Genomic DNA, 13,864 nt, shown 5'->3' on the forward strand with positions numbered 1-13,864 from the left:
CCCAAGACAACTGGAGACCTGCTCTGCTGCACAGACTAAGCGCGCACACATATCACAGTGTGGGCTGGCCTGTGCTGCCCCTGGGCCCTCACCTCTTCTGGGCCCCGGTCACTTCCTTCTACAAACTCTTGCTGCTCCTTCTCCCCTCCTGCTGTGCCTGCCCGCACTGCAATCAGCGAGCTGGCTTCGTAGCCATCGCCCTCCTGCAGCAGCACGCGCTGCTCCCTGCAGTAGTATGCTGCTGCACGCTGCTCCCTCCAATGGCCCCGGCCTGCTGATGGTCTTGCAACCACTGTCTGTCTCACCTGTGACAGAGACTGTAATTCCCGTATTGAACTGTACAGTCACCTGAGAATTCACTTTTAGAGTGGAAGCAAGTCTTCCTCGATTTCAAGGACCTGCCTATGATGATGATATACCATATTAATCATATCCTTACAGGATTTCCAACAGAAAAATTGTTTATTTATTAGACATTTTATCTCGCTTTGTTTCCATGTAAAGAAAGACTTGCATTTATATAGTGCCTTTCACGTCCACCAGATGTTCCGAAGTGCTTTACAGCCAATTAAGTACTTTTGGAGTGTAGTCACCGTTGTAATGTCGGCAGCCAATTTGCGCACAAGCAAGCTCCCACAAACAGCAATGTGATAATGACCAGATAATCGTTTTTTGGTATGTTAATTGAAGGATAAATATTGCTACATTGGGTTTTCTGACTCATTGTTAGCAATGCCACAGGAAATATACTAATTGTATGAAGTATCATTGAAGCTGTCTGCGAGTGTGTTGGGTGTTAAAAACACGAGTTTGAACCGGTGCACAAGTTCTTCAGGAATTTGATGTTTGAACCCTGGATGAGGGATTAACTTGCCTGCATTTGTGGGAAAAGTAATTCATAATGTGGAAATGAGAACTCTGTTCGCTGAAGTGAGACCCATCATGACCTTCCTCATTTTATGTTTAGACAGTGGACTGGTGGCGTTTGCCGATTCCTGTGCCGCATGTTGATATTTAATTGTATTCAAATGTAGATAAGGTACAGCTTCTGGACGGTTGGGGGCGGGGTCTCTGTTTACTGGAATTGCTGTTAGACTGACTATGTGAAATGATCATTCCAGAAATTGGAATTCCCCATTTACTCACTCCTCCGTCTCCATTCCTACAGGTTATACGGTCAGAATTACTGTAATGCTTTCATCATGAAGGCTTAAGCAATAGTTAAAGACATTTTGCTGGTTTAACACCTACTCTGTACAACATCAATAGTCATGCCAAACAAAATACTAAATAGGAAGTGTGTGTTACATCACTAAAGGAAATTGCATTTTCTTTGACAAAATCCATGCTGTGTAATGTACTATCCCAATTTAAGTTATTCATAACAATGCAGTTGAAATCACGGCACGAATGTCTTAATTACTCAGTCATATCTCATACTATATTAGTTAAACAATTCTATAAAATGCATTCAAAAAGACATTGTACAATTAGTCTTCCTCAGTCAAAGCTGCTGTACAGAAAGAAACATTACAGTGAGATTAAACAAATGCCTATACAGTATTAACTGTTTCACAGAAACAAGAACTTGCATTTGTAAAGTGCCTTTAACATAGTAAAACGTCCCAAGGTGGTAGCACCACAGGAGCGTTATCAAATAAAATTGGACAGTCGCATAAGGAGATACAAGGACACATGACCAAAAACCTGGTCTTAAAGGATGAGAGGTAGAGAGGTGGAGAAGTTTAGGGAAAGAATTCCAAAGTTTAGGGCCCAGGCAGCTGAAGGTATAGCTTCCAATGGTGGAGCGATTAAAAAGCAGGGATACGCAAGAGGCCAGAATTGGAGGAGTGCAGAGCTCGAGGGTTGTGGGGCTGGAGGAGGATACAGAGGTGGGAAGGGGAGAGGTCATGGGGGATGGGGGGGCAGGCACGGGGACTTGAAAACAAGGATGAGAATTTTTAAAATCAAGACGATGCAGGACCGGGAACCAATGTAGGTCAGTGAGCACAGGGGTGATGGGTGAATGGGTTGGGATGTGGGCAGCACAGTTTTGGAAGAGCTCAAGTTTATGTAGGGTAGAAAATGGGAGGCCAGCCAGGAGAGCATTGGAATGGTCAACTCTAGAGCTAACAAAGGCATAGATGAGGATTTCAGCCGCAGAGGAGCCGAGACCGGGGTGGAGATGGGTGATGTTACGGAGGTGGAAGTAAGCGACCTTGGTGATGTAGTCGGGTCAATTATGACACCGAGGTTGCCTCAGACAGTAGCCAGGGAGAGGGATGGAGTCGGTGGCTAGGAAACGGAGATTGTGGCAGGGACCGAATGCAATGGTTTTGGTCTTTCCAATATTTAGGTGAAGCAAATTTCTACTCCTCCACTATTGGATGTCAGACAAGCAGCATGACAAATCAGAGACCATGGAGGGGTCGAGACAGGCAGCGGTGAGGTACATTGATGACACCCAGCTGTACATGTGGAACCTGATGTTGAGTATTTGGATGTCGCTTGTGAGAAATAGGAGGGGACCAAGGATTGATCCTTGTGGGATTAGAGGCAACAGTGCGCGAGCAGAAAGAGAAGCCATTACCAGCAATTCTCTGACTACGATTGGTTAACTAAGAATGGAACCAGACGAGGTCAGTCCCACCCAGCTGCACGAGAGTAAAGGCGTTGGAGGAGCATGGTGTGGTTAACTGTGACAAAGGCTGCAGACAGATCGAGAAGTATGATGAGGAATAGTTCACCACAGTCATAGGACATCATTTGTGACTTTGATGAGGGCCGTTTCAGTGCTGTGACAGGGGAGGATGCCCGATTGAAGGGGTTCAAAGATGGAATTGCAGGAAAGATAGGCACGGATTTGGGAGGTGAAACAGGTTCACGGACGAGGAATGGGAGGTTGGAGAAGGGGCTGTATTTTTCAAGGACAGAAAGGTCAATGGTGTTGTGATATCTTCCTTACGACATCACAAATACACAGACTTCCCAAAATGGCTGTTAACTGAGGAACTTGTCAGGTGACCTGTCACCTGATGCTTTATTGTGAATGCAATGCAATGTCTGCATTACCACAGTAGTCCACTAGGTGGAACTATATATTACGGGTGGGGGGGGTTTTGGGGGGTGGGGGTTGATGACAGCAGATTTGTAGTGTAGGGGGTCCGTACAGGAGGAGGGGGAACTGTTAATATTAGCCCACAGATCAGCCAGGAATGGAAGTTGGGTGGTCAACAGTTTCGTGCAAATAGGGTCAAGGGAGCAAGAGGTAGGTCCCATTGACAAAAGAAGCTCAGAGAGGGCATGACAGGAGATAGGAGAGAAACGAGAGAAAGAAACAGGGCCAGGGCAGCTAGGGGGAGGAGTGGGAAGCGGCAGAGGCAGCTGATCAGATGGTCTCAGCTGCGGTGAGAAAGATATCCATGAGCTCCTCACACATTGTTGTAGGTAAGGGTGGAGGAGGCATGGGAGAGGGGTTCAAGAAGATGGTTTGTGATGGAGAAGAGAAGCCGGGGGTTATCTTTGCATTCCAGGATGACTCTGGAATAGTGAGCAGTTTTGGCAGACGAGAGCAGGAACCGATAGTGCTTTATGTGGTCCAGTCAGATCTGGCAATGAACGGCTAAACCAATTGTGCCATAACTGTTCAAGTCTGCGTCCCTTGGACTTAAGGGAGCCGAGATGAAGGTTGTACCGGGGGAACGACTAGGGTGAGAGAGAGTAATGGTGTTAATGGGGACACGGACATCAAAGGTGAAGGTGAGGGTGTGATTAAGCAGATCGGTCACTGCATAAACAGTATTGTTTATTTATAAGAGAGTTGTAATTAAACCAGAAAATACATATTTTCAGAAGTATAAGTGAATAAAAATGTTAAATCTAATGAACAGAAGTCTAATAAAACATATGGTACAGTACTTACAAACTGTTTTAACTCTTCCTTTCTCAAACCATCTTTAAGAATATATCAATGGCAAAGTATTTTAATGAGTGTAACCAGCTGAACTATGTCGTTCACAGTAAGTGTATCAAATAATCCTGTACTGTCGAAGTCCCTAAAATAATAATTGACAACGTATCAGACTACTTGAACAGCGTTCAGACAACCATGGTGCAGAGATGAAGGAATATTCACAAATGGGACAAGGAATTGGTATTTAATCTATTTCTAAAACTAAATTCCTCCTTTTGAGTTATTTTCATCTGTTGTGCCTGATTAATGGGCACACTTCCTTCTTTAGCCAGGAGGGCTAGACTATGCAAGCCACAGACTTCCCTCCGGCTGCTATCAACAGAATTCAGTAAGGACAACTAATGAGAACATGTGGCAAGACTTGTCCTGCTCATACACCTTCCATTCCAATCTGGTTGACTGCTTCATAGTCCATCACCAGCTATAACCCTGTAACCATTTACCTTGGCAGCAAGATTAAGAAAGCCTCATCATCTGATGGGATATGCAAAGGGTGTCCAAGAAATGATTGTATACAAGCTTGTTAAGGTTAAAGGTACAGAAAAAGTTAACCCCAGAATATTACTTTAATTATATTGCAGGAGTAGAACAAGGAGAAGCAGGTTCAAACCTCAAGGGTAATTTTAGGGAAAATATCAGGAAACTTTTCTCAGAGTGATCAACATGTGGGATAAACTTCCAGATAGAGAATGGAGGCAAACCCTGGAGTTACTCAAGAAAACAATTGGATTCTAAAATCAAAAGAATGTTAGAATCTCTCTGGGTGGCTGAATGGAAGATGAGGCAAATGGCCTCTTCGTCTGTAATCATCAACCAAAATGTGAAATGTGTCTGCTAGGGGAGCTATCAGCATAAACATGCCCAGTCCCAGTTGCTCTGAAGGTGGTGGTGAGTCGCATTCTTGGACTGCTGTGGTGAAGGTGCTTCCACAGTACTGCTCAGTCGGGAGTTCCAGGATTTTGATCCAGTAACCAGGAAGGACCAGTACATGTCCAAGGGGAATGGGGAACTGGGCGGGGTTGATGGTATTCCCATGAACCTGCTACCCTCGTCCTCTAGGTGGTGGAGGTCGCAGGTTTGGCGAGTTGTCAAAGAAGCGTTTGCGAGTTGCTACACTGCATGCTGTAGATAGTACATAGTACCAACGATATGCTGGTGGTGAAGGGAATGGATGTTTAGGGTGGTGGATGGGTTGCCAATCAAATGGACTGTTTTAGAGCAGTGGGGCCTAAAGGCCTGTTTGTGTTGTAAATTGTATGTAATTGTAAGTAATTGTATGTCCTGGATGGTATTTATTCCTGAGTGTTGTTGCAGCTACACCCATCCAGGCAAGTGGAGAGTATTCCATTACACTCCTGACTTAGAATTGTGCCTCGTGGGTGTTGGGGAGTTAGGAGGTGAGCCACTCACCACAGAATACCCAGATTCTGACCTGCTTTAGTAGCCACGGCACTTATATGGCTGGTCCAGTTGAGTTTCTGTTCAATGACGACCTCCAGGATGCTGATGGTGGGGGATTTGGCGATGGTAATGCCATCGATGGGTGGTTAGGATCTCCCTTGTTGGAGATGGTCTTGTAGCACAAATGTTACTCGCCACTTATCAGCCCAAGCCTGGGTGTTGCCCAGGTCTTGCTGCATGCAAGAATGGACTGCTTCATTATCTGAAGAGTTGGAAATTGAGCTGAACACTGGGTAATTATCAGCAAACAGCCCCATTTCTGACCATATGACAGAGGGAAGGCTTTTGATGAAGCAGCTGCAGATAGTTGAACTTAGGATTCTGCCCGGAGGAACTCCTGCAGTGATGTCCTGGGGCGGAGATGATTGGCCTCCAGAAACCATCTTTCTGTGTACTAGGTATGACTCCAGTCACTGGAGAATTTTCCCCATGGACTTCAGTATTAGTAGGCTCCTTGGTTCCCCACTCAGTCAAATGCTGCCTTGATGCAAGGGCAGTCACACTCATCTCACACGTTTGCAGTTCAGCTCTTCTATCTATGCTTGGACCACGGCTGTAATACGGTCTAGAGCCGAGGTCCTGGCAAACCCACACTGAGCATCAGTGAGATGGTTATTAGTAAGTGCCGCTTGATAGCACTGTTCACAACTTCTTCCTTGATTTAAAAATTTGTTCCTGGGACATGGGCGTCGGTGGCAAGGCCAGCATTTATTGCCCATCCCCAATTGACCTTGAGAAGGTGATGTTGAGCCATCTTCTTGAACCACTGAAGTCCGTGTGGTGAAAGAACTCCCACAATGCTGTTAGGGATGGAGTTCCAGGATTTTGACCCAGCAACGATAAAGGAAATCCGACGATTTCCAAGTCAGGAGGCAGACAAAAAGGAGGAAACTAAAGACCAGTTAGCCTAACATCTGTGGTTGGGAAAATGTTGGAATCCATTATTAAAAAAGTAGTAACAGGACATTTGGAAAAGCAAAATTTGGTCAGGCAGAGTCAGCATGGATTTATGAAGGGGAAGTCATGTTTGACAAATTTGCTGGAGTTCTTTGAGGATGTAATGAACAGGGTGGATAAAGGGGAACCAGTGGATGTGGTTCATTTGGACTTCCAGAAGGCATTTGACAAGGCGCCATACAAAAGGTTACTGCACAAGATAAAAGTTCACGGGGTTGGGGGTAATATATTAGCATGGATAGAAGATTGGATAACAAACAGGAAACAGAGAGTCAGGATAAATGGTTCATTCTCTGGTTGGCAATCAGTAACGAGTGGGGTGCCGCAGGGATCAGTGCTGGGACCCCAACTATTTACAATCTATATTAATGACTTGGAAGAGACCGAATGTAACGTAGCCAAGTTTGCTGACGATACAAAGATGGGAGGAAAAGCAATGTGTGAGGAAGACATAAAAAAACTGCAAAAGGACATGGACAGGCTAAGTGAGTGGGCAAAAATTTGGCAGATGGAGTATAATGTTGGAAAGTGTGAGGTCATGCACTTTGGCAGAAAAAAATCAAAGAGCAAGTTATTATTTAAATGGAGAAATATTGCAAAGTGCTGCAGTACAGCGGGGCCTGGGGGTACTTGTGCATAAAACACAGAAGGATAGTATGCAGGTACAGCAAGTGATCAGGAAGGCCAATGGAATCTTGGCCTTTATTGCAAAGGGGATGGAGTATAAAAGCAGGGAAGTCTTGTTACAGCTGTACAGGGTATTGGTGAGGCCACACCTGGAATACTGCGTGCAGTTTTGGTTTCCATATTTACGAAAGGATATGCTTGCTTTGGAGGCAGTTCAGAGAAGGTTCACAAGGTTGATTCCGGGGATGAGGGGGTTGACTTATGAGGAAAGGTTGAGTAGGTTGGGCTTCTATTCATTGGAATTCAGAAGAATGAGAGGTAATCTTATCAAAACGTATAAGATTATGAAGGGGCTTGACAAGGTGGATGCAGAGAGGATGTTGTCACTGGTGGGGGAGACTAGAACTAGAGGGCATAGAATAAGGGGCCACCCATTTAGAACTGAGAGGAGGAGAAATTTCTTCTCTGAGGGTTGTGAATCGATGGAATTCGCTGCCTCAGAGAGCTGTGGAAGCTGGGACATTAAATAAATTTAATATAGAAATAAACAATTTCTTAAACGATAAGGGGATAAGGGGTTATGGGGAGCGGGCAGGGAAGTGGAGCCAAGTCCATGATCAGATCATCCATGATCTTATTGAATGGGGGAGCAGGCTCGAGGAGTCTTATGGCCTATTCCTGCTCCTATTTCTTATGTTCTTATGTGTGTAACTTAACGAGCAGACTTGCAGGTGATGGTGTTCCCCATGCGCCTGCTGCCCTTGTTCTTCCAGGTGGTAAAGGTCATACATTTGGGAGGTGCTGCCAAAGAAGCCTTGGCAAGTTGCTGCAGTGCATCTTGTAGATGGTACACACTGCAGCCATGGTGCGCCGGTGGTGGAGGGAGTGAATGTTTAAGGTGGTATATGGGGTGCCAAATCAAGTGGGCTGCTTTGTCCCAGTTGGTGTCGAGTTTCTTGTGTATGTTGTTGGAACTGCACTCATCCAGGTAAGTGGAGAGTATTCTATCACACTCGTGACTTGTGCCTTGTAGATGGTGGAAAAGGCTTGGGGGAGTCAGGTGGTGAGTCACTTGCCAGAGAATACCCAGCCTCTGCCCTGCTCTTGCAGCCACAGTATTTATGTGGCTGGTCCAGTTAAGTTTCTGGTCAATGGTGACCCTCCAGGAAATTGTAAACAGTTGTGGTCCCAACACCGATCCCTGTGGCACACCACTAACCACCGATTTCCAACCCGAAAAGGACCCATTTATCCCGACTCTCTGCTTTCTGTTAGCCAGCCAATTCTCTATCCATGCTAATACATTTCCTCTGACTCCGCATACCTTTATCTTCTGCAGTAACCTTTTGTGTGGCACCTTATCGAATTCCTTTTGGAAATCTAAATACACCACATCCATCGGTACACCTCTATCCACCATGCTCGTTATATTCTCAAAACTTACTACTAGGGGGATCAAGGGGTATGGCGAGAAAGCAGGAATGGGGTACTGAGGTTGCATGTTCAGCCATGGACTCGTTGAATGGCGGTGCAGGCTGGAGGGGCTGAGTGGCCTACTCCTGCACCTATTTTCTATGTTTCTATGTTTCTAATTCCAGTAAATTAGTTAAACATGATTTCCCCTTCATGAATCCATGTTGCATCTGCTTGATTGCACTATTCCTATCTAGATGTCCCGCTATTTCTTCCTTAATGATAGCTTCAAGCATTTTCCCCACTACAGATGTTAAACTAACCAGCCTATAGTTACCTGCCTTTTGTCTGCCCCCTTTTTTTAAACAGAGGCGTTACATTAGCTACTTTCCAATCCGCTGGTACCTCCCCAGAGTCCAAAGAATTTTGGTAGATTATAACGAATGCCTCTGCTATAACTTCCGCCATTTCTTAATTCCCTGGGATGCATTTCATCAGGACCAGGGGACTTGTCTACCTTGAGTCCCATTAGCCTGTCCAGCAGGAATGGCTTGGCTAGTGGTACAACTAGTTCTGAAGCATATATCTTCAGCACTGCAGCCAGGATTTTGTTGGGCCCTTATCTGTGTCCAGTGCACTTAGCAGTTTATTGATATCACATGGAAAAAGACTTGGATTTATATAGCGCCTTTCACGACCACCACACGTCTCAAAACGCTTTACAGCCAATTAAGTACTTTTGGAGTGAAGTAATGTAGGAAACATGGAAGCCAATTTGTGCACAAGCTAGCTCCCACAAACAGCAATGGGATAATGACCAGATAATGTTTTTTTGTTATGTTGATTGAGGGATAAATATTGGCCAGGACACCAGGGATAACTCTCCTGCTCTTCTTCGAAATAATGCCATGGGATCTGTTACATCCACCTGAGAGAGCAGACGGAGCTTCAGTTTAATGAAAGCTGGCACTTCCGACAGTGCAGCACTCCCTCAGCACTGCACTGGAGTGTCAGCTTAGATTTTTTTTTGTGCTCAAGTCCCTGGAGTGGAACTTGAACCCACAACCTTTCACTCAGAGGTGAGTGCTACCCACTGAGCCACAGGTGGAGTAAATCAAACTGTTTGAAGATAGGCATCGGTGATGGTGGGGACCTCAGGAGGAGGCTGAAATGGATCATCCACTTTGCACATCTGGCAGAAGATGGTTGTAAATAGTAGACTTGCCTGTTGCACTCACGTACTGGGCTCCTCCATCATTTAGGATGGGGATGTTCATGGCACCTCCTCCCTCCATTAGTTGCTTAATTGCCCACCGCCATTCGTGACTGGATGTGGCAGGACTACAGAACTTTGACCTGATCCGTTGGTGTGGGATCGCTTAAGAACAAAGAAACAGGAGCAGGAATAGGCTATTTAGCCCCTCAAACCTGCTCCGCCATTTAATAAGATCATGGCTGATCTGGTCATGGACTCAGCTCCACTTCCCTGCCCGCTTCCCATAACCCTTTATTCCCTCATCACTCAAAAATCTGTCTTTCTCCACCTTAAATATATTCAATGACCCAGCCTCCACAGCTCTCTGGGGCAGATAATCCCATAGCTTTACAACCCTGAGAATAAATTTCTCCTCGGCTCAGTTTTAATTGGGCGGCCCCTTATTCTAAGACTTTGGGCCGAAGTTTCCACACGATAAAAAACAGGCGCCCCTCCGAGCTGGGCGCCCGTATTTCGCGCCTAAAACGGCGCCTAAAAAAAACCGCGCTATTCTCGAGCGCCCTGCAGCTCCATGTCTGCCTGGCGCGGCGCCCAGGGGGGCGGAGCCTACACTCGCGCCGATTTTATGAGTGGGAGGGGGCGGGTACCATTTAAATTAGTTTTTTTCCTGCCGGCAACGCTGCGCGTGCGGGTTGAAACGTTCGCACACGCGCAGTGTGAAGGAAACATTAGCACTCGGCCATTTTTGTAGTTCTTTGTAGCTGTTTAATTTTTGAACATTTTTTAATAAAAGCACATTGCCCTTCCATGATCAGCACTGAGGCTTCTTGCAGCAGTGAGAAGGTGCAGGAAGCCTCAGAAATTTGAGGCAGCCGTTTCCCTCCCCACCCCCTACCCGCCGTCGGGAACGAACGAAACGGCTCTCCCCCCCCGCGGGAACGAACGGAAAGGCTCTCTTCCCCCCCCCGCGGGAATGAACGGAACGGCTTCCCCCCCCCCGCGGGAATGAACGGAACGGCTCTCTTCCCCCCCCCCTCCCCCCCCCCGCGGGAACGAACGTAACGGCTCCCCCCCCCCCCCCCGCGGGAACGAACGATGGCTGAAGCACTTTCACACAGGTAGGAAGATGGTTTATTTAATCTTATCTTTGCTTCTAAATGTTTATTCAGATTGGATTTATTTGTATAATATTTGTAGAAGTATAAATAAGGATTTATTATAGAATTTAATGACTTCCCTTCCCTCTCCCTCCCCCCCCACCTCGTTCTGGACGCCTAATTTGTAACCTGCGCCTGATTTTTTAATGTGTAGAACAGGTTTTTTCAGTTCTACAAAAATCTTCACTTGCTCCATTCTAAGTTAGTTTGGAGTACGTTTTCACTGTGGAAACTTTGAAATCAGGCGTCAGTGGCCGGACACGCCCCCTTTTGAAGAAAAAATTCTGTTCCAAAGTGGAACTGTTCTACCTGCCTAGAACTGCAGAAAAAAAAAAGTGGAGAATTGCAATTTCTAAGATAGTCCGTTCTCCACCAGTTGCTCCTAAAAATCAGGCGCAAATCATGTGGAAACTTGGGCCCTATGTCCCCTAGTTTTAGTTTCCTGTATAAGCGGAAACATCCTCTCTGCATCCACCTTGTCGAGCCCCCTCATTATCTTATATGTTTCAATAAGATCATCTCTCATTCTTCTGAACTCGAACGTGTATAGGCCCAACCTACTCTCGGAAGTCAACCCCCTCATCTCCAGAATCAACCTAGTGAACTTTCTCTGAACAGCCTCCAATGCAAGTATATCCTTCCTTAAATACGGAGACCAGAACTGTACGCAGTACTCCAGATGTGGCCTCACCAATACCCTGTACAGTTGCAGCAGGACTTTTCTGCTTTTATACTCTAACCCCATTGCAATAAAAGCCAACATTCCATTTACCTTCCTGATTACTTGCTGTACCTGCATACTAACTTTTTGTGTTTCATACACAAGGACCCCCAGGTCTCTCTGTACTGCAGCATTTTGGAATTTTTCTCCATTTAAAGTATAATTTGCTTTTCTATTATTTCTGCCAAAGTGGATAACCTCACATTTTCCCACATTATACTCCATCTGCCAAATGTTTGCCCACTCATTTAGCCTGTCTATATCCCTTTGCAGATTTTTTTGTGTCCTCCTCACAATTTGTTTTCCCACCAGCAAACTTGACTACATTACACGCGGTCCCTTCATTCAAGTCATTAATATAGATTGTAAATAGTTGAGGCCCCAGCACCGATCTCTGTGGCACCCCACTAGTCACTGTTTGCCAACCGGAAAATTACCCATTTATTCCAACTCTCTGTTTTCTGTTAGTTAGCCAATCCTCTATCCATACTAATATATTACCCCCAACCCCATGAGCTTTTATCTTATGTAGTAACCTCTTATATGGCTCTGTCTTTTGCATGCTGCCTCCACTGTTTAGTCCTGTGTTGTAGCTTCACCATATTGGCACCACATTTTCAGGTGCTGTTCCCGCCATGCTCTTCTACACTCCTCCATTACAAAGACCCACTGGAAATTCGTGAACCTGCCATAGCTCATGTCATTTGTACAAATTTATGCATTTGTATGTATTTCCTGTCACACTGGCACTGAAAGTGAGATTCGATAGCTGCAGTTGGGGAGTGCAGCACTTACACAATGGTCTCCTGCTGTGCCAACATTTCTATGATTCTATGAAAATATACTCCATACCAGTAGCTTGGGCTGGATTTGAACCCGTTTTAGTTTCACACTGGTCTTAGTTAAAACCCAGCAACAATGTCAGGGGCTGCCCACGTCCACTCACTAACTATCAAGCTGTTGGTAGATGTACTTCAGTAGGATGTTTTTCACAGAGACACTATTTTGTTTTTAATACTGCAGAAGCCAAACAACAATGCTGTCCTTTAGTTTGCACTGCAGGCATTCTCACTTGTGGAGCCACTTACTCCGGAGTCAGCTCAAGGGCAGGAGTTTGACGAGGCGAGGCTTTCCATTAACTTTCGGGAATCGGTGATGAAGTAGCCTGGTCAGCAGAAGGCTCCGATATATTACACACACACTCACCTCACAAAGGCTCAGACAGCCAAAGCGGGAATTCGGTTTCTAGCCGGGGAAAGGGAGAGGTTTGCAGCTCTTGGTTAAATTCCGAGTGCGGAAGAATGGAGAATGAAAAGGCAATGGGTGGCACTGCGGGTTGAATCGCAGACTTTTACAAAACTCGAAAACCTGGCTCCGGGGGGGGGGGGGGGAAAGAGGGGAGGAAAATAAACTTTCTCGAATACTTTGACAGATGTTCAGATCTCCCATTTGGCGGGAAGACGATTCCATGCAGAATTTTAGTGTGAACAGCACGAGATACGCTGACAGGGTTTTAAAATATCTTATTACTTCAGCTAAAAAAAATAAAACTACCTCATTCAGCTTGGGCATTTACTGAATAGATCAGCGCGAAAATTCATTGGAAACGGGGCGAGTCAGAAGCAGAATTTAAGTTTCACATCTGGAAGATTAATTGCTGGCAACATTTTTTTTTAAAACGCCCGTTGTCCAATTCGCGCTGCTTTATTTGGCTTTATGCGGAGCGGGACACATTGATGGAGCATTTTCAGACAGTTCCTACCTTGAAGTTGGCGAGGGAAGGCGGCTCACCCACTGCACAGCACAACTTGCTCCAGCCGCGCTCCGCGATAGTTCCGGGGCTCTGAGGCGGGGCACCAGCACAGAGCGGCGGTTCCTGTGACGGCTTCACGTTCAAGGAAATAAGATCGTGTTCCCCACAACGCGTGTGTGTGTTTCTAAATCTGTGACCCCGCACTCACATTTTACACATGGGAGGGGAAACTGGGTGAACTTTGGTTGAATTGATCTGCGATTGGGTGAATTGGGGTTGTATTCTCTGGAGATGTGGTCAGAGTGTGAACTGAATGAGGTGTTTACAAGTTGATCAATTATTTTTTTTTCTTCTTCCTTCTAAGGGGATCCACAACAAGGGGATGTTCTCTTAAAATCAGAAATAAGCCAGTTGAAAGGAAACTCAGAAAACAAATTCTTCACCTTAAGAGACTGTGGTAGGCACTGTCCCCACAAGGGCATCAATGCAAAATCAACTCGGGTGTTTCCACAAAAGTATGGAAAAAGAAGACAGGAGATAAGGATTGAAGATAAAAAGCACTGCTTTGTGCTTAACAAAATGGAGC

General features: G+C 45.7%; 1 protein-coding gene across 2 annotated transcripts in view; it reads right to left on the reverse strand.

Annotated features, from left to right (window-relative positions):
• The window catches only part of carhsp1 (calcium regulated heat stable protein 1), a 127,842-nt gene extending 114,455 nt beyond the window's left edge, over window positions 1–13,387 (reverse strand). Inside the window, exon 1 of one of the 2 annotated variants that reach the window (XM_070900894.1) lies at window positions 13,288–13,387. The gene's annotated coding sequence lies outside the window, so the exon portion shown is untranslated. Of the gene's footprint in view, window positions 1–9,656; window positions 9,703–13,287 lie in introns of those variants that run through there. The other variant, XM_070900896.1, reaches the window with a different exon arrangement.
• Between the last annotated feature and the right edge of the window lie 477 nt (window positions 13,388–13,864).

The sequence above is a fragment of the Pristiophorus japonicus genome, chromosome 15 (assembly GCF_044704955.1).
Source record: "Pristiophorus japonicus isolate sPriJap1 chromosome 15, sPriJap1.hap1, whole genome shotgun sequence".
Taxonomy (NCBI): domain Eukaryota; kingdom Metazoa; phylum Chordata; class Chondrichthyes; family Pristiophoridae; genus Pristiophorus; species Pristiophorus japonicus.